Consider the following 23,019-nt stretch of genomic DNA (forward strand, 5'->3'; position numbering starts at 1 on the left):
TTGTAACAATAATTTCACTTTTTATATTATCTCTGCCAGTCAGCCACGCCACGTTTCTTCAACGCAACAAGCTGATAGGTACTGCGGTGAACTGTGAGCAAACAAATCGAATTACGAATGTTGAATTTGGAAACTGAATTTGCCGTTCTCAGCAGTAAATAAATAAATGAGATCAGAATTTTAAATTTATCGATTCCACCTCAATTGAAGAAATTGTTGATATTTTTTTCTGAATATTTATCATGGTAAACAGGAAGGTGTCATTGATTTCCCAAGATATTCGATGCAGGCTAAGTCAAACTTAAATAGAAAAAGTATCACTACTTGTAATTACCTTTTAATTTTTTTCGCCTCTCATCTGAAAATCATAACACTTTCTCCCACTATGGGATGTGTAATAACTAGTTAGCAGGAATGCTCTGATAGGCGGAGGCCTTTGTTCTTCTTCGCACCGATTTGAAAAAGCTCCCAAGCCAAGCCATAAAGCACATGAACTCGGCGAGGGACGCCAACGCGACGTCGGTCGTCGCCGTCGCCGTTTATTTATCTTTCGTTAGCTATCTGTGTTAATGAGTGGAGCATTATGAGCATCAGCGACTCCCCCAGGCGGGAGTCAGCCAGCCAAGCAGTCAGTCACTGATGACTGGTTGTTTGACGCGTTCGCTGCTGTCGCCGCGCGGTGAGGCGTTAATGTTGTGGTTTTATGCCAACGCAGGCAGGCGAGGGGATAATTCAGTTTTTATTTCTAATTAAAATTTGCTTTTCTTGTTTTATTTTTGTACGTTTGTTGGTTTTTGGTGCGAGATGGCAGGCAAGAAAAATACACGTGTTCATTGCAAACTAATTATTCGTCGTTTGGTCGAGCCGTCACGCAGAAACTACCTCTACTTAGGTGCATGCATTTTCCTAAGCTAACTGACAAGTAAGGGTTATCCTTTAGTTGTGTTCGAACGAGTGGCAGCGGGTAAGGACAGCATATACCAAACAATGGGACGAATTAGCAGTGAGCATGGTCGCAAAGTTCTTTGTAGTGCGCGGAAATTCATTGGCGACAGTAATTGCGATGACTCAACCTCGCCGTGTAACAGTCATTACAGCAAAGTCGTTCAAGAATGGTATGCAGAGAAAGGGGTCCAGTTTGTTCCGAAAGACCTTAACCCAATTGCCCCCAGTTCCGCCCTATTGAGACATACTGGACAAGCATGAACAGGAGACTCAAGGCAAAGGGAAAAGTTGTCAAAGACACCAATCAGATGAAGACCTGGTGGAATATGATAGCCAAAATGATGGACGAAGAAAGTGTGCGCCGCCTAATGAGCCATATTATAGGAAAAGTTCGAAAATTTCTTCGAAACCGTGACGAATAATTTTATCCGTATTTTTTCTTAAAAGTATGAAGAAAATGCTACATTTGCACTCGTATGAACTTCCTCTGCATTTGTTTAATTCGAAAATTTCAATAAAGTCTATGCGGAGTCCAAATTAGGCCTACATCTTTGAGAAGGGGACGTACTAAGGCACAGTACAGGGGAATTGTAGAAATTTTAGACGATGATAATCTTCGGTTGCTGCTTCGATCGTTAATCAGATTTAAAAATCGTCAACATATATCGGTTTGCGGCCTCTTTTAAGGACAGAAGTAATGTCGTTAAAGAACAAAATGAACAAAAGATATCGCAGGTTACTGCCTTGTGGTACATCAGATTTATTTGTGAACGGGGACGACGCCTTTGAGCCAAGGCTCATTTGTACCTGTCGCACAAATACAAGCAATATTTTAGCTATACAATCATAGTAAGTGTGCAAAATAAAGGATAAAGTTGTCAAAAAAAGCGGAGGCCGAAGAAGATCAAAGTTGAAGTGATAGCCAAACCATTGCCGGATATAGTAGATTTCCTCAAGTAAATCTACCAATCCTGTTTGCTCCTTAATCTCAATCATAGTAACGGATTTTCTGTTCATCACTAAGTGTTTTATTCACAACACTATGTGACAACAGTTTTTGTTTTTTAAGTAGGAAACACATCTTAGGTTTATTCGTTTATCTAGCTTTGCTGATCGTCCGTCCAGTTTCCAGCCAGCATTTTTATATGTATATAAAAGTTAAAAATCAGCATCATGTACCAATATACATGCTAATAAATTGTATTTGATGCACGAAACTGGCATATCCGTACTATTTTGGAGGCGATTTACGTGATGATGAATAATTATACGCATTTCATTGATATAAATATTGATATACGATAATATCCGATTAAGCGCGATTCGCTCCATATTGATATACAACTCCAAGCTGAAAATCGTATGTGTGTGCATGTTATCATTATATACGATTAAAAATCACTTCGGGCAATTCTTAATTTTGTTTAGCTTTAGTTACGATTCCGAATTTGTTAAGGGTTGTTTACGATAATTTTCGTACATTGATGTTAGCTCCAGGGTACGATGCTGACCTAACAAGCCAGTCATCGTATGATTGAATCTTGGCTGGGAGAGAGTGTTAAAGTTAATAGGATCGTAGCACTAGCCTCGCAATGATCTCGTACTATAACAGCTGGTTGCAAGGTCTGTCGTATGTATAACAACAGAAGATCAAGTCTCGATAACAGAATGTGCTTTTTGAAATTCGGCCTAGTGACGTTCACCTGAATAATCTATAATACCTTTCTAAGAAGTGGCTCATTTAGGGACAAAATTTCCTAGGAAACGGTAGGTTTTGGAAAGTGACTTTCTGGGTTACGGTGCTTTTGGGATAATGACTTTCTGGAATGGTGCATTCTGAGAAATAGTTTTCTGGGGAATTGGTCGTTGGGTATAGCATTCTAGGGAATGGTATTAGGGGATCCCCCAATATATGATATTAAGGTCGTTATGAGGAGCATAAATACACAGATTGGTCGGAAGGAGTCCTTTAGACCCATATATCGAACGTCGGAGTATTGGAAAGCAAACCAAGAGGCTCCCAAATGGTGTGGTCTGTGGTTTGATCTCAGATCAACGTATCTCCTGATTGACTGTGGATACTTTTCAAATGTCACAGACGTTCGTACCTTACATGTACCAAACGGTGACTCGCATCACCATGTCATGGCATATAAGATTGGTCTTAGATTGTCCAACGTGTTTAAATCGAAACCAACGAGTAAGAAACTCCACATCTAGCTGCTAATGTATGCTTTTATAAAATGGACTGAATTTAGTGACTTTCAATGCGATTTAGCTGGCATGTGGTGGTCAATCCACTTATGCATCACCAATCGTATCAACCCTGTTGTGTACAGAAAAAAGTTGAGTGCGTTATCAGTTGATAAGCAACCATAACGAAAACAGTCAAGCAACTGGGCGATGCTTTGTTAGCACTGCCAACTGTACCCCGGAGAGATTTACAACAATCTCTCTCTTACGGAGAATGACGACAACGTTGAACCTAACGTTGGACCTAAACAAACAATGGGAGCACATCTATGTTACGGTAAATACCACAAGTTTTTGGCACTTCTACTTTTAGGTCTAGGCTAGGGAGTGGTTTACCTCAGTACGAGTAAAAAGTAATTAACCAGACCGCGTAAGCTTGTGGATAATTTTAAAGGAGATAAAAAAGTAGTTAAAGAACGTCAAAGCACCTGGAAAGGACGAGCTTTTAAAAGTAGGGAACGAACGGTACTGTGTTCAAACTGTATTATAAATGCGACGGATATGGTCCGAGGAGGAACGACTGGCGGACAGGTTTTAAGATATTATAGGCCGCATCTACAAGAAGGGTCATCGTTTCTAATGCAGAAATTATCGAAGTATAAATAGGCCTCTTGAACCCGGTAAACTAAATTCTTTCCCGTATCTTGTTCCACGTTCCATTTGGGCTTCAAATGGTGAGTTGACAACCTGGAAAGAGCGTCAAACACAGCTCTGGTCCTCACAAGCTCCCGCCTCACGCCTCCACGAGTCATATGATACCAAATGCGACGTAGCCTGGGCAATGTTGTCAATCTGACAATAGCGAAGTGAGGAGGCGCGACGTGAATACTGGCGCGGTAACCATAGCATGGCGGTAGAGGAAATGCTTCGTCAAACACGAGCGTCTGTTCACCAAGGAGGTGCGGCTCAAACAGCGTCTGTTCTCCATGTTAGGGGCGGCTGATTATTATACTCGTCCTTATGCCAGCAGGGACTCTAAACAGTGCTGTGCACGATGGTCCTCCGGCGAGACAGGGGGTTAGGGGCAGGCCCAACAAGCCGCCCTGGAAAACTAAAAGTTACCAACAACGAAGAAGAAAATAGGGATCGGAACAATCGGCGTCGACCCACGCGACGAAATAAGGACTACGATTGGAAACTCGGGACATGGAATTGCAAATCGCTCAGCTTCCAGCTTCCTACATGAACGCGCAGGTAGGACGGGAAGCTATATATAGACCGGTAATCGGGCCAAACAGCCTGCATGCCGCAACGAACGACAACGGCCAACGATGCGTAAATTTTGCAGCTTCCCGCGGAATGGTAGTCCGAAGTACCTTCTTCCCCCGCAAAGATATCCACAAGGCCACCTGGCGATCACCAGACCAACGAATAGAAAACCAAATTGACCATATTCTAATCGACGGTAAATTCTTCTCTGATGTTATAAACGTTCGCATCTACCGCAGTGCGAATATAGATTCGGATCATTTCCTAGTTGCAGTTTGCATGCGCTCAAAACTCTCGACGGTGCATAACACGCGTCGAAGTCGTACGCCGCGACCCAACATCGAGCAGCTACGAGTCACCGGAGTTGCCCAGGAATACGCGCGGCAGCTGGAAGCAGCGCTACCAACGGAAGAGCAACTTGGCGCAGCAACTCTTGAAAATGGTTGCAAAGGCATTAAGACCGCCATCGGTAGCACTGCACTAGCCGCACTAGGTACAATGAATCCGAACCGAAGAAACGATTGGTTCGACGGCGAATGCGAGCAATTAGTGCAGGAGAAGAATGCAGCACGTGCGAGGATGCTGCAACACCGTACGAGGGCGAATGTGGATCGATATAAACAAGCACGGAACAGGCAAAACTCGGTCTTCCGGAGGAAAAAGCGCCAACAGGAAGATCGGGATCGCGAGGCGATGGAAGAACTGTACCGTGCTAACGATAAACGGAGGTTCTACGAGAAGTTAAACCACTCGCGCAAAGGCCATGTGCCGCAGGCCGATATGTGTCGAGACTCAGACGGTAATCTTCTCACGAACGAACGTGAGGTGATCGAGAGGTGGAAGCAGTATTATGACGAGCACCTTAACAGCGATGTAGCTGAACATGGAGGTGACGATATGGCAATAGATCTTGGAGCACGTGCAGAAGACGACAGAATACCAGCCCCTGACCTCCAGGAGGTAGCAGAGGAGATCGGTCGGCTGAAGAACAATAAAGCGGCTGGGGCTGATCAGCTACCCGGCGAGCTGCTGAAATACGGTGGTGACGCACTGGCTAGAGCGCTGCACTGGGTCATTGTCAAGATTTGGGAGGATGAGCTACTACCGGAGGAGTGGACGGAAGGCATCGTGTGTCCGATCTACAAAAAGGGCGACAAGTTGGATTGTTGCAATTACCGCGCAATCACACTGTTGAACGCCGCCTACAAGGTACTCTCCCAACTTTTATGTCGTCGACTATCACCATTTGCAAAGGGGTTCGTGGGGCAATTTCAAGCGGGATTCATGGGTGCCCGTGCCACCACGGACCAGATTTTCGCGCTTCGGTAAGTGTTGCAGAAATGTCGCGAATACAACGTGCCCACGCATCATTTATTCATCGACTTCAAATCGGCGTACGACACGATCGATCGAGATCAGCTATGGCAGATTATGCACTACTACGGATTTCCGGATAAACTAACGCGATTGGTCAAGGCGACGGTGGATCGAGTAATGTGTGTTGTTCGAGTATCAGGGGCAGTCTCGAGTCCCTTTGGATCTCGAAGAGGGTTACGGCAAGGTGATGGGCTTTCATGTCTGCTGTTTAACATCGCTTTGGAGGATGTGATAAGAAGAGCGGGTATAGACACGAGTGGCACGAAATTCACGAAGTCCGTCCAGCTTCTTGGTTTCGCTGACGACGTTGACATCATTACACGTACCTTTGAGAGGATGGCGGAAACGTACATCGGACTGAAAGCTGAAGCCAAACGGATAGGACTTGTCATTAATGTATCGAAAACAAAATACATGAAAGGAAGAGGTTCTAAAGAAGTGAATGCTGACCTCCCTCCCCGGATTCATTTAGACGGTGATGAAATCGAGGTGGTAGAAGAGTTCGTGTATCTGGGCTCACTGGTTACCGCAGACAACGACACCAGCAGAGAAATACAAAGACGCATTATGGCAGGAAATCGTGCCTACATTGGACTCCGTAAGACGCTGCGATCGAACAAAATTCGCCACCGCACGAAGTTAACAATCTACAAGACGCTGATTAGACCGGTAGTCCTTTACGGCCATGAGACATGGACTATGCTCGTGGAGGACCAACGCGCCCTTAGTGTTTTCGAACGGAAGGTGTTGCGCACCATCTACGGCGGAGTGCAGATGGAAGACGGAACGTGGAGGAGGCGAATGAACCATGAATTGCATCAGCTGCTTAAGGAACCACCCATCGCTGCCACCGCAAAAATCGGTCGCCTGCGATGGGCTGGGCATGTCGTGAGGATGTCGGACGACAGGCCGGTTAAAAAAGTTCTCAATAACGATCCGACTGGAACGAGACGGCAGGGCGCGCAGCGAGCAAGATGGATCGATCAAGTGGAAGGCGACCTGCGGACCCTACGTAGACTACGTGGCTGGAGAATTGCGGCCATGGACCGAGTAGAATGGAGACGACTTCTTCGTACAGCAGAGGAAACCACGGCCTGGAGCTGATTAAGTAAGTAAGTAGTACGGGAAAAGTAGGATGGAAAATATTCACATAACTTTTCCCGTAGCTTCGACGTGAAAATTTTTTTGAGTGTATATATTGTCATCTATACCTATAAAAATGGATTTCTGTCTGTCTGTCGGTATGTTCCTCATAGAATCGAAAACTACTAGGCCGATCGGCGTGAACATTTGCATGTAGGGGTTTTTGGGGCCAAGGAAGGTTCTTATGGTACGTAGAGACCCTCCCCCCTAAGAGAGTGTCTCTAACTATCATAAAAACTCGTAAGAACTCTAACTATCAAATGAATCACAAATTTCTGCATAACTAGAGAACTAATCAATCAATTGAAACCAAATTTGGCATGTGGGTTTGGTCATTTGGCAGGCAAGAATTTTTTCTATGGTAAATTACGACCCCTCTCCCCTTTAAGAGAGGGTGCTTCCATACAAATAAAATACAAATTTCCTCGAATCTCGAGAACTAATCAAGCAAATGGAACCAAATTTGGCATGTGAGGGTTTTAGGAGACAAGAATCTTTTCTTATGAATTAGGACTCCTCCTGTTTGGGAGGGGGGCTTCCATACAAATGAAACACAAATTTATGCATAACTCGAGAACTTATTAAGCAAATGGAACCAAATTTGGCTTGTGGGGGATTTTGGAGGCATGAATTTGTTTTATGATGGTTTGAGACCCCACCCCTTTGAGACTCTCATACAAATGAAACAGAAATTTTTGCGCAACTTAAAAACTAATCGAATTCGAGAAATTTTAGACTCTTCCATAAAACATTAGTCAATAACAAGACCACCAGATAGGTAGTTACCTATAATAACACTAGATGGAAAGCCACTGGAGCAAAACATTAAAGAGAACCCTTTTGGTAAACTGAAAGCACAAGTTTCTTTTTGAAAATCAATCAACAAATCTCCAAGATGTGGCGTAGGATTTTATATCATTATAATGTTGGGGGCTTCTGGCTCTCCAATTAAGATTTAGTTTTGATTAATTCATTTTCGAGACAAGTCAATCCATTATTCATCAAGATCAAAATCACATCCCGGATTGAAACACACATACACACCTTGTAGTTATTAACGATGACATCGCATTTCGAAAGATTTTGCGCATTCTTATGCGTTGTACGTTTCAAGGAGAAGCATGTTCTTCAGCAAAACTGCAAAAAGATATATGCGAATCAAATCTTAGCCTGTAACTGAGTGAGCGAAGAAACCATCGCCACCCTTTATTGAATGAAGTCATCAATTGCGGGTAATATTCATTACTTTACTAATTATCGCGTTAAGATAAATAAGCTTCTGTAAGTACTTATGAATATGTGTTTTCATAAAACGTAAACTGTCACATATTTTTTCTAACACATTTTCTTTATTAGACATCAATTAGGTAGGTGAGGTATAAAACAAGTATTTCGCAACCGGTTGGAATGAGGGCACTGTTTCTCTTTTTTAATGGAAAAACTAAATTACAGTAGCATGTTCATTCATAATCGTTGTAGGCTTGAGAAATAATAAATGTAATTGACTTTGACTCCACAGGAGTATTGTTATGATTAATTTTAAACATGTTCAAGTAAATTAAAATATTTAAGGAACAATTACGAAAACATTGGCTCAGTAACCTAATAATTACATCTATATACTGTCCCGTAAGTTGGCCTACTGTACACTTTTATAGCAAATAAAGTTAATTTGTCACTCGTCTTCTTGCGTTTGCTTCTGAACTTTAAAACAGGCAGCCACTTAGTGAAACTAAACGTATTAACCAACCTTTCTCAGTCATTAATTACCGTCTAATATTGGCCATCTGTCCGTAAACAAGGGGAAGCAAAGTGGCCCATTCAACATTGTAGCACTTTTCAACAGTCATCCATAATGAAGCTGCCAACCTATCTAACAGAGTTACAGTGTATATGTCTAAAAACTTCGCAGTACATCATTGGGGTCCGAAACAGGGGAGTTCAGCCCCAGTCATGTGGTGTCTCCATCCACCACACCGGGTGAAACCGTACGCGAGACAACATAATAAAACAAAACGCAGAATAAAAAAAATCGGAAAAATTAGCTCGTGGGAACTGCTATGATCGCACGTAGTTGAACATGAAAAACAGTTAAATCATGTGGTGGTACGTTCTCGTTTCATTTGGTTCTGCACTTTTTGCTGTTCGAGGTTTTCACCCTCTTGCTTCTCCAGCCTAGTTCTTGTGGAAAAGCGAGAAAACACATATAATATTTATTTCATCGCACTCAGTACAGTGTTGGATTAGGTTTTTTTCCGCACATAATTGAAACTAATTGTGAATGAATTGCACACCAAACCCAACAACAGAGCCGTATCGTTTCGAAATAAAAGGTTTTTATGCTTAGTTTTGTTTATTTATGCGGTTGTTAAATAAGAAATAGTAGTATTTAAAACATTTGGTCAGTTTGGTTTAATCCTGTACATGCAAAATCGCAAGCATCGCAGGAGCAGTAAAATAAGCTCAGAAATAAATTTTCGGAAGGGAATTTGCGTTACAGATCAACTGACACGTGCTGTGCTTGTCGTTCAAGCGGATTTATTTGTGCGAAACACACCATCGCCACCGGTCGAGCCTCTTTCCCACGGTCGAGTGCAATTTTAATGCTTCATTGTGCATTATGTTTTTCAGACTACCAGCAGCACCGGGAATGGGTGCGAGCTGAAACTTGCTGCCAGTGTAAAAAGCGTATTACCATTCTCTTGTATACTGCCCAAGTAATGAAAATGTGTTGCGTACGGTTTGACTGTGGGCATGGTGCATCAACTCGTTTTACCAGAAAATGTTGGAAAATTTTTGTATCGAAAGTTTCAGTTCTCTGTAACGACATATGGCGACATATTGGCGTTAAAATCCTAATGAAGAATTTTATTCTTTATGTACAATTGAATTAATTTGTTTTAAACATCTCTTGGGTTTAAACAGCGCACATGTACAATTAAATTTATTTTAAATTTAACTCTATAAACTAAATTTACTAAATATGTATTACAAAAAAATTGTTTCAGATTGAAATATTTCTTTACTTTAATTATATTTTACTTGAATTTCCGACAGAAGAGCAGGGGCGTAAATCAGTTTTGAAACCATATAGTGAAGATAGTGTTCCAAAAACAGTATGATAATGACTTTTTAATATATCATTCGCAATAATTTTTTCCTTATTGGGTCCAATGCAATGGATATTGGATGGATATTCTATTTAAAAGGAAAATATTTAAGTTGAAATGCATAGTGCTCTAAAAGCGTAAGAAAAACTAATTCCGGAAGTAACACTGCACGATTGGATCATTTCAACAAACCATAAAAGCTTAAGTACCATTAAAATTTACAGAGCTGATTGGAATGGTAATTATAAAGTCATTAAAGTGTGACAGACAACATTCCCTGCAAAGAAAGTAAAAAAAGGGAACGGTCCTCGTTATTTAATTTACCGCTTGGAAACCGCTAATCGCAAGCAGTGTGCCAGCCAACTTAATTAAATCAATTATTCAAATTCTAATTTGTCGAATTTACCCGGATGCACTGCAGGGCACTGCACAACTGCTGGACGCCAGGTGACATAGATAACATGCTCTCCGGATGCAGTTTGGTTTAACAGTTATCATAGGGAGATTGCAGGTACCTGTAGAGGGGGGGAAGGAGGTGTAGTCACAAAATAATTGTCACTTTTCTCTACTAGCGATAAAACCATGAGAGCACTTTACCCAACGGCATATGCTAGTGTAGCTTTTAATGATGGAGATGAAATTGAAACGAATCCAAGCCATTTCTCCACACTCAGGCATTCGCTGTAATTTTTTTTTGTTTTGCTGGGGTTGAACTAAAGCTGTACCACACACCACACCGGTGGGGTTTTATTATTCTCCCAGGTCAAAACGTCTCGACAACCGATAGAAAGAAGAAAGAAACAATTACGCTGTTGGAGACCAAGAAAAAATTGGTACTCAAGCAAACAGATTCAGATTCAACACCGGTGCAGGGAGCTGTTCAAAACTGTCTGTATAATTGGTAGGTTAAGACAATTACTGTCTGTAAACTGGAGCGCGTTATCTGATAATTTCTACCACTTTACTCTGTGAGTTTACCTCGGTGTAACGAGGTTACACACTGCTTATGCATCTGGCTTAGTGATTGGGTGTAGGGTCTTAAGCGGAATTATTCCTAGTTTAAACTTGTTACTAAAATAATGCTCATCTTTTCATTTTTTTACTAATAAAGATTTGTACATTAATCTCGATTACTTACCTTATACTATAAAAAGCATGAAATGCCCAAAACTTCAATCTGAAATTGAAAGAAAGGGAAAAATTATTCATTAGAGATGATATTCAAAGCAGTCATTTTATGGACAGAGAGTTCAGCAGAAAGTAATTTTTCTCGATGCTGTTTTAATGCTGGGTTTTTTCTTAGTACCTACTTATGATCTTGTGATTAAACTTTCTCGTGGTGTTATTTTAGTATTTTCCAGCGATAGCGATTCTCGATAGATTTCTCGTGAAAACAGTTTTTTTAACATGTACAATGGATTGCACTTCCAGTGAGTGAGAACTCTTTTAAGGAAATGCATAATTATCACATATAACAAAAAAATTACAACTACTTAATTGCATAACTACCGGATAAGATACACGATACAGTACAGCTGTGGTGATTCGTGCAGCAGATTAGATGGTTCGTGGTATGGAGAGACGTGCGAAGTCCTAGGTTGATGTTACAAAGGACATATGGCGACAACAAGATCGGGATGCCATTGTCGGCGAGATACAGTCCGGCTGATGATTCGTTCTGAGGGTCGCGACTGGATCAGATCGAACAAGGGTTTTGTTGTGTTCATCCCGGTTGAACTCCGACAGCTGACTGAAGGTACAAGCTGAGAGACCTCTACCACGACTCTGACTACAAGACCGGGACGACATTGATGGCAGGATACATTAAGGCTGTGACGATTAATTCTGAGGGTCATGACTGGGTCAAAGTCAGCAGAAGCTCTCATAGTGCCTTGTTTCGTAAATCCCAGTCCACAATCATGCAGCTGATGAGATGGTTAGTGGTATGGAGAGATATGCGAAGCACTAGGTTAACTGTTACGATGGACGATGGTCGAATTCCGACAGCTGACCCTTGCATCTAGTTAAATTACATTAGATTTTTGTATTGACATAACATACTTAATAAAGACGGAGAAATGAAAAATTTCGATACTGAAACAGTCGAGCAAACACTTATCGAAAGTTTGACATTCGTCGTTGGTTGGGAATAATCTGGGACTTCAAGTTCGAAACTCACGGGAACAAACCTTGCCTATTTCTGCGCTGTACCAGAACCTGGATCAGTGGTTGGAGAATTCGCGAAAAAGTGATCATTTGAATCAATGAACATCCCTCATGAACATACACTTTTCGCCTGCCTCGCCGATAATGTACGCATCAGCTTTGAATTTTATCACGAACAGACCCTCAATGTGAACATCAGAATTCGTTCTAAAATTGAATATTGAACATTGAGTGTGTAGAATGCCCGGGGACGCCGGAAAGTATTCAAAATAATATTACCACGAAAAGGGAATAGTTTAAAGTAGTGTTAGTGTTTACAAGCAGCAGAAAACAGTAATTCGCACTTCTGCGTTGTTCACGATATTCATATATTCAGCGATGTTATGAAGCGTGAGTGTATGTTGCTCATTGTTATAGGCGAATTGAACCACTCGCATAGCTGTTTTATCATGATAAAAACCGTTTGCCGATGCTCGGCGTATCTATTCATTTTGCGAGTTTTCCAACCTCTGACATGAATAGAAAATGGAATAAAAGAGGAGGAGGGAACGAGAGGTATAGAGATGGAGAGATACCCAAGTAGTAATTTTGGTTTTATTCTGATTGTAAAGCGGATTCCAGAACCCAATTTTAAAACCCACTATGACGACATTCCTGTTATAACAACCATCATGACATAGACCTACGAAGCATTTGTTATGTTCTACAAAGCTTCACATGAAACTTGCTGCGCCAAAAAGCTAAAACAGTGAGACATTCTGCTTTACTGATTTGGAAACTTATAATTGCACAAAAAATAGAGATCAAGCTTTGCTGTCAGACAATCCTGCTAGAGTGACTATATACAGAGTGGCGACATGTCATCCCAAAAGTATGCAATGCTTATTTTCTCTCTCTTTCCTGCATACGCGTTGGATTGGTTGTCTGCTCGATTGGAATGACACTGACAGATAATTATCATTCCAATTTTTACATAGTCACCACTCTATATATAGTCACTCTAAATCCTGCAATCAATTTCATTTTATTGCGACCTTCTTAAAATATATGAAACTAGCTGACCCGACAAACTTTGTATTGCCACGAATTACTGTGTTGTACATAAATCGAGAATCTGTCCCAATCTCGAGTTTAGCAAGTTTCTGAGGAGCTTAACCTTAGATAATTCATTTTGGCAGTTACGTCACTATGAAAGCATGGGTAGTTTAATTTAAAAATTTTCAATTTTTCCTCAGAGTAAAGTAGAAAACAATCCCCCCTTTACATAGCCACATTAAATAAAGCGGATAGCACTTAAATATTCGCCGTGATTGTATAACATTTCACCGAATACCATTTATACCACCGAATACCACCGATAATTCTTACGCGGAATGTACCATTTCACGGAAAACCATTTCGTGGAAAGTACCATTTCGATCCACGGGATGATCCTCTCCTTACTCGTCGCTCGTTCGGACCCAACTGAAGGAAAGTAATAGAGGTCAGTAGACCTAGGAAAACAAATAAACCTAGAGAGAAGTGATTTCTGCGGGGGGCTGCAGATAGTTTTTGGTGGTCTGTACTGTTTTATGGAAGAGCCTAAAACTTCTCGAGTCCGATTAGTTTTTGAGTTACGCAAAAATTTCTATTTTGTTTGTAGGAGAGTCCTTATTCCCCTACCACAGGGGTGAGGGGTTTCAAACCATCATAAAAAAATCCTACCTACAAAATCCCACACATGCCAAATTTGGTTCTATTTGCTTGATTAGTTCTCTAGTTATGAGAAAGTTTGTATTTCATTTGTATGGGAGCCACCCTTCTTATAGGGAGGGGGTCATAATTCTCCTCCTAAAGAGGGGTGGGGTCTCAATTCACCATAGAAAAAAATTTGTCACCAAAACACCCACATTCAAATTTGGTTCCATTTGCTTGATTAGTACTAGAGTTATGAGGAAATTTGTATTTCCTTTGTATGAGAACACCCCCTCCTAAAAAGGGAAGGGGTCCTAATTCATCATATAAAAATTCTTGCCTTCGAAAACCGGGAGGGGGTCATAATTCCCCTCCTAAAGAGGGGTGCGGTCTCCATTCACCGTTGAAAAAAAAAATTGCCTCCAAAAACACCGCCAAGCCAAATTTGGTTCCATTTGCTTGATTAGTTCTGGATTAGTTCTGGAGTTCTGGAGTGTCCTCTTAGTGGGGGGAGGGGTCTATAACCATCATAAGAACCTTATTCGGCCCTAAAAACCCTTACATGTAAATTTTCACGCTGATCGGTTCAGTAGTTTTCGATTCTATAAGGAACACACGGATAGACAGACAGACAGACAGAAATCCATTTTTATAGGTATAGATAACAAACAGAAATTTTGTACACAACTTTTCCAATTAAAAAGCTTATGCGTTTCAAATTTTATCGTGCATATCTAAATAAAAAGCACGTAAAATTGATGCGCCATCAAAACAGTGCTAATTTAGATCTCGGTCAAATATTACGTAACGCAGCAGAGGGGGGGGGGGATTCCTTAAATTTTTGTTGCAGATCGTTATGTAAATTTTACGGGGAGGGGGCCTTGAGCGACAATGTTACGCTTAACATTATATATAAAAATGTCGAAAAAATAAACTATTCATATAATATATATAAATTTACACAAAAACTAATTACCTGACATTTGTGAGCTAAATTTAAATAAGTTACTGTAACGTAATCATCGGCAGAGCGATCGGGTATGAATACAGCTGTATAGGTTACGCGATACGGGTGTGGGTGGGGGTGTAAGAAACAATTGTTACAAATTGTTACGAGAGGGTGAGGGGTTCGTGAACATGGCGTTTTTGGCGTTACGTAATATTTGAACGGCTCCTTATGAAAACTCATTGTCTGAAGAAAATAAATAAGTCCGATCAGTTAAGCTCAATTTCCCATAATATTGCTCTAGCTTTATTCTATAATATGCGAACACAACGAAAATATCTTCGTCTGTGCTACTCGCACTTTATTGTGAGGAAATAGCCAGTTTTTCTTTCCTGTGATTTGACACTCCATTTGCCATATTTTCGAAAAGAACTCCAAATGACCACTTTTGAGTTCCGGTAGAACCAAGAATGTCAAGATCAGCTCAAAATACATTCAAATGTCCACTTAAGAGCTCGTGTTGCAAAATTCTGTCATTTGATAGCCCATTTCTCATATTTTCGAAGAGAATTCCAAATGGCCACTTTTGAGTTCCGGCAGAACCGAAAACGGATGTGCCGAAGTGTGGCTCTACAGGATAGTGTCATTACTAGTAGTTACGCAGCATATATATGCGCATTAAATTTTATCGTGCATATTGGTATAGTAGGCTAAAATCAATACGTCATCGAAATTTTGCAAGTTTTGAAAACTAGTTACCCCAATAAAATAAATAGAGAGTACCGGAGGGTATTCTCCGCATGCTTTTTTAATTCAACCTACAATCCTTTTCTTTGCTGCGCTTTCCCAAATAAAAAGCTTTGCCGAAATATCACAATACTGAAAAGAATGTAGCATTCATAGGCTATAATGTTTTGTAACTATTTTCATATAAATGTAAGTAGTTTGCAGATTTTTATTCAATAAACATCAAAACCACTCTTTCTCCACCAGCACGAAATAAGACCGAAAAAATAGATGCAATCGCTTTCGTATATCCGCTTAAAATTACTGCATGGCATCACATACTAATAACAGTAAATATTTAAAAAAATATGACAATCGAATTATTTGCTAGCTCCGCTAGTTCTCTGTTTTTCATAAAACATTCCAATTGGCAGTGGTGAGACACAGAGTCGTGGGTGACACTAAGACATAGCTATTGCCATCTAAATTTTTTTGAATTTTTTTGTGTTCAATTGCAAATCAATCCATAGGAATTAACTGTAAATGAATTCTGAAGTGTAAGTTAAAAATCAGATGTCCAGGATTTGTCCTTTATAAGAGCATAAATGTATGTGTGAAAATAATCGGAATTTTCAATCATACCCATAATAATGCATGGTTTTATAGACACAATAGACAACACGACACAATGAACATGTTCTTTATTACCCAAAAATATGGTTTCAATCGATTTCAAATTGGTGTCTCAGTATGCCATACTCGTTGTCTCACTCTTCTCACCTATTGGTTAACAGTGAGACAAAAATACACCTCCACGTTTGTGGTTGTAACTAATTTAGCTTATAACCAAAACGACTGAAACTTTTTTTCAGGTAACTAGAAGGATACTTACTTACTTACTTACTTAAGTGGCTTGCCGTCCTAAGACAAAGCCTGTTGAACAAAGTTTCTCCATGTAACTCGGTTGAGGGCTACCGCTTTCTAATTCCTCGGACACCGAGTACTCTCCGCCAGATCTCGCTCCATCTGGTCTAACCATCTTGCTCGCTGCGCTCCTGGTCGTCTTGTTCCTACCGGATTTGAAGCGAACACCATCTTTGCAGGGTAGTTGTTCGGCATTCTTGCAACATACCCTGTCGTATTCGTCCAGCTTTAGCCACCTACTGGGTTCGCCATAGAGCTGTGCGAGCTCATGGTTCATCCTCCGCCTCCATACTCCGCTCTCCTGTACGCCGTTGAAGATCGTTCTTATAGCACTCGTCGTTTGAAAACTCTGAGCACTCGCAGGTCCTCCTCGAGCATTGTCCATGTTTCATGCCCGTAGAGAACAACCGGTCTAATAAGCGTCTTGTACAGGGTGCACTTTGCACGGGGACTTAGTCTGCTCGACCGCAATTGCTTGTGGGGCCCACAGTAAGCACGGCTTCCGCTGATAATACGCCTCTGAATCTCACGGATGGTATCATTGTCCGCCGTTACCAGTGAGCTAAGGTAGACAAATTCATCGACTACCTCAAACTTATCGCCGTCGATCAATATACTACTGCCCAAGCGGTGTCGTTCGGCCTCAATTCCGCTGGCCAGCATGTACTTTGTTTTAGACGTATTTAACTTTACCCCAATCTTTTCTGCTTCGCGCTTTAGTCTGGTGTACTGTTCAGCCACCGCCACAGATGTTCTGCCGATAATATCCATGTCATCGGCAAAGCAGACGAATTGACTAGATTTGTTGAATATCGTGCCCCGCGTGTTGATATCCGCTCGGTTCATAACACCTTGTAGCGCTTTGTTGAACAGCAGGCATGAAAGACCATCACCTTGATGAAGCCTTCTGTGTGATTCGAATGAACCTGACAATCCACCCGAAATCCGTACACAGCACTGCGTAACATCGTTCGTAGATTTAATCAGTTTGATGAGCCTCCTGGGGAAACTGTTCTCGTCCATGATTTTCCATAGCTCTTTCCGGTTGATGGTATCATATGCGGCTTTGAAGTCAACGAACAAATGATGCGTGGGAACTCTGTATTCACGGCCCTTTTGGAGGATTTGCCGCAGTGTAATCCGTTGAAGACCGACCTTCGACGAAGCCGGCTTGATAAGTTCCCACAAATCTGTTCGCTATTGGTGATAGTCGGCGGAAAATGGTTTGGGACAGCACTTTATAGTTGGCATTGAGAACGGTGATCGCTCGATAGTTCTCACAGTCCAACTTGTCGCCCTTTTTATAGATCGGGCAGATAACTCCATCTTTCCACTCCTCCGGTAGCTGTTCCGTATCCCAAATTCTAACAATTAGCCGGTGAATACAAACGGCCAGTTTTTCTAGTCTCATTTTAATAAGCTGCGCTTCGATGCCATCTTTTCCAGCTGACTTGTTGTTCTTTAGCTGCATGATGGCCTCCCTAACTTCGCCTATCGTTGGGACTGGCACCTCTTCCTCGTTTGTTGCACCGTCGAAATCGCTTTCCCCGCCGCTATGATTCTCCGCCTGGGTGCCATTCAGGTGTTCGTCGAAGTGCTGCTTCCACCTATCGGTCACCTCACGATCGTCCGTCAGAATACTGCCAGTCTTATCCCGACACATTTCGGCTCGCGGCACAAAGCCTTTGCGGGATCCGTTCAGTTTCTGGTAGAACTTTCGCGTTTCTTGAGAACGATGCAGCCGCTCCAACTCCGCATATTCCTGCTCTTCCTTTTCCTCCCGAAAGATTTACAAGTACAAACGTACAACAATCCTACTGGCTTCTAATCTAGCAGCACTGTCTAGCCGAGATACGAACATACGACGACTAGCTTGTTAGATCAGCATCGTACCTCGAAACTCGCCCAGTTACGGTTCTGACAATTAGAAATCTAATTTTATCTTTGTATAAAATGCGAATATGTATGTATTTTGTAAATGCATCTCCACCCTTTTAACGACACGTCCATTGTAATGTCAGCCGATATAGTGAGAATGCGGGTAAATTTCGAATTTTCCTTCAACCTTTAATCCACAGGACGGTAAAACTTTTCCCAATCTGTTCGAAACGAGAAAAGTTGTTCCTCGCTTTCAGCACATCGTTATCAAATGTTCAATCGCTCGTTACTCTCTTTTACAAAGCACGGGGTAGACTTAAGCTCGTTGTTGAACCCCGAGATCACCCCCGCTTATCGCGTGCCAAAGATCTTGCCGTTCGATGATCCTTCAAGTGAGGCACATCGGCTATCACTGATTCCCATCGGCGGCAGCGGCAGTAGCGTGAGTTGTGAAATGAATACCGATTTGCACGATTTTTTGCCACCGGTGTTGTTACATCTAGATAGTGCCAGGAGCAATATGGTGCTCGAGACGGGTAAAGGAGTTTAAAATGCCGTTCAGTGGCTTGCTGTAAAACATGAGCTGTAAAAATTTAAATTGGTTGCAAACTAACTAAATGATAGTGATTAATTGGAAAGAAAATCGTCAATTTATTAAGCTTATTATTGTGATAAAATCAAGGAAATAGTCAACCGGTTGGTTTCCCTTCAATTAGTTATGCAGCAAGGCGATTAGTCATCGGCAGGTCACCAGCAGAGATAAAAGTTGTAAAAGCATAGGCCTACTATATAGTTATTTAGTTCCTCTGAGCTAACAAGGTGTACTTCTCAATGCAAACAGACAAGCAAAAACACTTTCCTTTTCGTAGGCGCTGTTGCTAGCGCTACAACATGAATGGAGCAATGGAAACAATTACTAGATTATAGATAAAACATGCAGGTAGGTATACTAACGTAAAAGCAAAACGAAATGGATAAAGCGTGATTACGATCCGGTTGCGCTCGCTGATCGGTGATAGACCGGTCGGAGTTCGAAACTTCGCACTTCACTAGGTATGGTTCATCTGCCTGGTTTCGGCGTGAAGTGAAAGGTTAGTGGCATCGATCGAAGGGTGAATGTGATTTATGTTGCAATCGAGTGTTACGTAACAGTCAATGTAACAAAAGGGTAGAGAGAAAATGACGAACATCTTTATACTGTCGCGTTGCATGACTAATTCCCATACTGAGAAATAGTTTGAAAAAAGTTTATGAATATATTTTATTGGTTAGTGCAAAAGTGCAAGTACATCAAAAGCAGAACGAAAGAAATATAATTACCTTTAATACAAAAATAGTGCAAGCGAGAAACAATTGTGAACCAAGAGGGAGTTTTAAATATAAAATATGATCGTATCGTAAAATAGTCAAACACCAATTTAAATGCAAACTATTCGCTTTATGTTGCCGGACAGCATATCGCAGTTTATCTACCAGATGTAACTCATTTTTATCTTCACCATTACTCACTAGACTATAAACGCAAAACACGAATGTGGCCACCTTTAGGGTTTGGTTTACCATCTTCCAATCTGGGTACCTTCGAACGCTGACTTTTGACCGCAGCATGGCGCGCAGCAATATGTTATGTGCGCTCAGCTTACAGAACCACAGTGTGGCACTCTGGGGGACCATTTGCCAAGCGGGGCACCATTATTGTACTGGGAACTGGAAGCCCAGCGGCCGCAATCTCCGAATGGCTATCCATAATGAATAAAATATGCTAAAAGTTACGGTTCGCCAAACATCCGACCGCACATGAACACGCTTTGCAGTCAGCGGCGGCGGGCAGCTGGCATTTCGGAACGGCAACCGAGAAAGAAGTTTGGGAAAGGCGTTTTTTCTTCTTCTCGAGGAGATGCTAAGAAGCAAAATATTTTGTACACCCGCGACATACCATACCAATCGTTCGCAAGTTCACGTTCACGATCAAGGTTTTTGGACTTGGTCGAAGCTAGGCAGCAAACATTTTAGCTTACGGCACACCGAGCTGAAAAACTCGCTAGCTGTTTTCCATTTTTGTGATAAATTAAATGTTTCCCCGATGCTCAGTGCTGGGTCAGAAAATTTGCCATGCTGTAAGCTTTCAAACATTATTGTAATGACTTTGTTTGCACTGGCTTTTTGCAGTCTTTTTCCCCGGGGGGAATCTTTTTAGCAAATTTACATTGGAACACTCAACCGTGGAGGTGGTAATTTATGATATTGTTTCGTGATTATGGAAAAAAGGTAGCTTTGGACAATGGTGATGTTGAATTAAACAGCGAGTTTGTGCGATTACATGGTTGTTTTATTTTGGTTTTTGTTTTTGCGTTTAGAAATTAAATTGCGAAGCTTGGCAGTGTGGAATGCACTCATGATAAGATTCTTTTTTTAAGATTGTTTTATTTAAATTACCAGATTGCAAAAAACCATTTGACCTAATCGTTATTTAATGCAGTATTGAATATAATTGTGATTGATTAATTATTAACCATTTTTAAATTGACTAAGTTCATAATAAATTATGAAATTTTTAATAGTTCTTTTCCGCTCGAACCGTCGCGCCCGGCCCTTCATGCACAAGAAGTGATTGCATCTAAAATGCACGGAACGACTAACATTGCAACACCTTTCAATATTGTAACGGATCCTGGCGAAGCATGCAGCTGTCTTCCGCCGTAGCCGTAACATCTGTCAGTCACAGTTTTTCCCCCTGTCCCTTGCTAACATTGCCGAATCGGGGAGATTCATGTTCATATTTAAGACGAGCGAGCTGGTCCAACATGGAACACAAAACAGGCAGAGACTCGAAAAAAAAAAATCCGCGAATAAACGCAGCCTGACAGGTTTTATATTACAGGCTTTTGTTCCGCAGCGTCCGGTTTCGAAATTGCTGGAATGCTGGTCCATTGAGTTTGTGTCGAGTGACACACTCACTGACACTGGTGCGCCTTTTCCGTGATGGAATGAGCAAAAATTTTGTGCAAAAATTGCCAGACATGATAACAATGCATTGGCAGGTTTTTTTCCGCAACATAACAGCAAGATGCCAGAAAAAGTTCATAAATTGCTGATGTCAGATTGTAGAACCATAATGAACGAGGGAAGTGTCTGTTATTGCAGTTTTATTATATATTTTTTTCAATATCGATGCCATACCTGATAGTTACTGGTTGTGTGAGAAGACTATAAAATGAATGATTTATGTTTCTTTTAATGCACAAAGCGAAAGTCAAAAAATTATTTAACACGCGTAAAAAATGTTCCTTGATTTGCATTTAGCATTTTTTCATGTTCTGTATTTTACTTTGTTTCGTTTTGTATTTTTTTGTTTTCTAGATATTCTCATTTCATTTTTAATTGAATTCAAAAATTAAAAATCATGCATCGAAATCATAATTCAGATACATCAAAAAATAGAATTTAAAAACCATAAATAAAAAGAGGCGCTGGCACAGCGTTCACTGTTTTGCTCAAATATGGGTATCAATTATTGAATCTCTACCATTTGTAATTACTATAAAGCTTCTGTTATTATTTCTGCGATGTCCACAATAATTATTTAATTGTAGTGTACAGATGCATACCAGGAAGGTAGTTATCAGTGCTTGCTATTATTAAAATGAACCCAATTAGCGATGGTATCCAAACGGAATAATTCTACCGTTAACACGCCGTTCTTTTATTCTGAACTGCCAGCAGGACGATAATAAATTTGGTTCTTAATTCCCCAAGCGCAATTCAACAGCATGTAGCTTCTTCTCTGTGCTGTCTGTTGAGTCTTTTGTTGTGTAGCAAAGGGTTCAGTAGATTTCAATAAAATCCCAATTATTTCAGATGGCAGGAACTAGTGCCAGATGACCGTTGATGACAGAAGACTTGTTAGTCATCACGTGCTTTGACTTTTCAAATAATGATACTGATAATAAATTGAATTTGGATTAAAAATCTAAAAAATGATATTCATTTTTAACCAGTTCACGAAGATTTAATATTCGCAAGAAGTAGTCAAATAATTAATTTGAATGGGTATCACGTCAATGATCTTTCAATGAGCATTTAATATTCTTCGCATATATAAGCTTATTAGTAAAGTAGTAAACAAAGGAAAAGCTGGTCAAAATGCAACAGAGACGTATGGATTTTTTCTTGACCTTGACGAAATTCGAAAATCTCTTCAATAAAAGATGAAAAACAAAAACAGTTGATAGTATGCAAACAGAGTAGGACAAGGCGTGAAGTGGAAAGAGTGGAAAATTATGTAAGGGAGGTCATTAAAGCAACGCACTATGGGCAAAAACGAGAGGAAAAACGGACGCAATTAAGATACGGCCTGCAGGCTTATAAAATATAGGTTATCTTATGTAAAATTTTCCGGAGAATCGCGGGGTGCCCACCCCTTTCATGTTTGTTATCGGGAAGTGCCCCATTTTGCACATTTTCCCCTATTTTTAACATTTTTCACCCTTATTGGATTATTCTAAGCAAGGTTTTGAGAAAACGAACCTCAAAAATCTACTAATTTTGTGTAAAAAAGTCCGCAGAATCGAACAGGGCTTATCTCATTTATTTTAGAGCACATTAATTTTTCTGGTTAAATTCCCCTTTGGTGGTCGGTTTGATAACGGGAGCTCAACCAAAAAAAAT

At 40.8% G+C, this 23,019-nt stretch overlaps 1 protein-coding gene across 2 annotated transcripts in view; it reads right to left on the reverse strand.

Annotated features, from left to right (window-relative positions):
- LOC128743484 (uncharacterized) overlaps positions 1 to 23,019 on the reverse strand; it is a 222,260-nt gene that overhangs the window by 87,476 nt on the left and 111,765 nt on the right. For both annotated transcript variants that reach the window (XM_053840076.1, XM_053840077.1), the window contains one exon: positions 11,176 to 11,214. The gene's annotated coding sequence lies outside the window, so the exon portion shown is untranslated. The remainder of the gene's footprint in view (positions 1 to 11,175; positions 11,215 to 23,019) is intronic.

Source organism: Sabethes cyaneus, chromosome 3 (assembly GCF_943734655.1).
Source record: "Sabethes cyaneus chromosome 3, idSabCyanKW18_F2, whole genome shotgun sequence".
NCBI lineage: Eukaryota > Metazoa > Arthropoda > Insecta > Diptera > Culicidae > Sabethes > Sabethes cyaneus.